The sequence below is a fragment of the Rhinatrema bivittatum genome, chromosome 16, assembly GCF_901001135.1.
Source record: "Rhinatrema bivittatum chromosome 16, aRhiBiv1.1, whole genome shotgun sequence".
In the NCBI taxonomy this organism is placed as follows: domain Eukaryota; kingdom Metazoa; phylum Chordata; class Amphibia; order Gymnophiona; family Rhinatrematidae; genus Rhinatrema; species Rhinatrema bivittatum.
In genome coordinates this window covers 33,007,846-33,010,618 of record NC_042630.1, presented here as the reverse complement: position 1 = coordinate 33,010,618, position 2,773 = coordinate 33,007,846, and the positions used below count along the sequence as shown (strand labels likewise).

General features: G+C 48.4%; 1 pseudogene; it reads right to left on the bottom strand.

Annotated features, from left to right (window-relative positions):
* Positions 1–910: 910 nt before the first annotated feature.
* Positions 911–2,316, bottom strand: LOC115077486 (annotated as a pseudogene).
* Between the last annotated feature and the right edge of the window lie 457 nt (positions 2,317–2,773).

The following is a 2,773-nucleotide window of genomic DNA, read 5'->3' as shown; positions in this document are numbered from 1 at the left end:
TGGGGGGAAGATCCCGAGAGGGACCACCAGTCAGGCTCAGAGTATGGAGACAGACACACACTAGTTCTTTTATTAGACAGTATACTGAACCACCAGAGGTGGCAGTAGTGAGCTGGAAGCGCCCGGCTGGGCTGTAGTCCCTCAGGCACAGGAACAGCGATCCCTGGAGGCTGAGCTGAAGAGAAACTGAATATAGTGAGTAGGCAGAGTATGCAGAGTTCAGGAACAGAACCTGATGGTAACACTCACACAATAGTCTCTTGAGGCAGCCCAGGAGTGGGAATGAAGTAGGCCCTCGAGGAGCGAGTACCTGGTTCCAGGGAATGCTCTGAGAGAGAGAAGGTAACTCACTGGGGTAATAGGCAGCGATGACTTCCAGGCAGAAGTTGTATTCAGTAGCAGATCTGGGAACGTGGCCCTCGAGGAGCGAGTACCAGTTCCAGACTGTGATCTGAAAAGCAAAGAGAAAGCGAGTCCCCCGAGGAGCGGGTACCCCTGGTAAGTCCGTGGAGGCAGAGTAGCTAGGAGCGTACGAAAACCAGTCTGTTGGAATCCATTCCTTGCTAACTCGATTAGTTAGCGATTTCAGAGACCTTAAATATCCGGTGAGGATGACGTCACCTCAGGGGGACGCCCCTGAGGTTCGCGCCACAGCTGGTACTTGAGTCGGGGCCGCGTCACCTGCGCACCCTTAGGCTGCTGGGAAACATGGCGGTGTGCAGCGTCCAGCCAGTCCGGGGACGCCGGAGGGGAACAGCAAGATGACGCCGCGGCAGCCAAACTTCAACAGACAAAGAGGGAGTCGCCAAAGAGCTAAGGTGGGCGTAGAGGAGACGTCGGGCAGCGACGGTCGCAATAGCTTAAGACTTCTGCTGGCCACCTTCTGTCGCAAACCCTGTAAGGATGGGTCTCAGCTACTCACGTGGCTGGTCTTACTGAAAGAACAAGCCTTGTGCATGGGATCTGGTGTCTGACCAGCTGCAGCAGCCCTCAAACTGTAGGTGATATAGATCTGGGAACAAGGGATAGGAGAATTAGGCAGTGTGGGAATGTTAATTCAGCACGCAGAGTGGAAAGCTTACCAAGGATTTGGTATCTCCAGCAAATCTGAAGGCATCAACGCTGAACTGGAGCTTCTCTGGCTGGATCCTTGGAGACCTGAAGGATGAGAGAGAGTCCTCCTGCTTCCCATCTACAGGAGATAACAGAAGGGGGACTATGGATAACAAGTTTACTTCAGGCAATCTGTTACAAGATACAAGTAACTGATGCTCAGAGTCCTTGGACCTTGGTCTTAATGTGGAAGATACTTTGAATATTCTGTTCTGGGAAAAAACAGAAAGATAAATATCCCCATTAGCTTATAGGGTACAGTATCATTTCTTGATGCTCCAAAACACACATGAAAGATATCCTACCTGAAAGTGGGACATGCAGAAAGCTTGCTTTGATCTGATATACTGGTAATACTATTCCCCCCAGTGTGAGGAGCATTCTTCCTATAGTGCCTCAGGTCAGCATTGGAAACCCTACATTATCCCACAGGAAGCTTTGAATTGAATAAACCCAATTCTCTTCCTGAAAGATACCACATGGTGGAAAAGTTAATCTGCTGTCTGGGAATTAGATAGCAATTGTGCATCAAGCCACTAATGGAGTTCTCATTTTCCACGCATACTGGTGCATCCCAGGATGCAACTGGATAACAAGCCTCTTCCCCAAGTTTGAGTGACCAGCAGGCCTTACCCATAGGCGTCAACAATGCTGTATCTGGGACTGGAGTCCTTGTCTGGAGATACTGTAGCCACACAGCCATCAATTAAGACTGTCAGAGGTGCATGGTCTCCAGGCTCGACAGAGGCCTCAATGTGGATCTCATCACCCAGGTGAAGTTCTTTCGGCACTCCGGTCATCTGAAAATTCAAGATGTTTAGTGCAAGCAGAGTCCTACAAGTGAATTCCTATTAGAAGCTGTATTCCCATTTACCATTCATCAGCCACAAGGAGAAAGCCAGCCTCTCTTCTGCAAAGATGGTAGAGCTGACGGGAGCCCAGGTTGGCTTGATGGCCTTGCTACTTACATTGCCAGTCCTGCAGAGATTGGAAAGACCAGGGATTTAGGTCAACTACAGGAGGAGGATAGTCAGCTGTGGGAACAGGATGGGGAGGGTTGCACATTCACCTTACCTTGGGTAAGTACACTGAATGGGAATGACAGCTGGATTGCTCCTGATGATAACTTGGGTTGCCCAAAGGGGTTGGGTTATAGGACAGATGTGTGCTGTAGACCAGCGAGTCTGGAGTCATCTGCAGAGACAGTAATGCAGAATTAAGTTAGGAAGCTTCCCTGAAGAAAGGGCTCTATAGGATCTCCATGCTAGCTGATGAGAAAGTTTTTAAATTGGAGATAAGAGGCTACCACCTTCACTTTTAACTTGAGATTAAGGGTTCTAACCAACATTAGATGGGCTCCATGGACATCCCCATCTAGTACCTGCCCAGAACAAAGGTAAGTCACTAAACTGTCACCTAACTTATAGGCATGACTAGTTAGGAGCCTTTTTTGTGACTATGCCACAGATAATACAAAGATTGTGCACACAATTTATAGGCACACGCTTTATTATATAATGAAGCTAGAAGCTCCACTTTTAGTTTTGTGCATCATAGATCTTTATATTATCTGTGGCATAGTCACAAAAAAGTCAGAGTGGCTTAATCCTCCTACAATTGTGCTCTGGTCAGTTTCTTCAAGGTCCACCTAAGTCGAGCC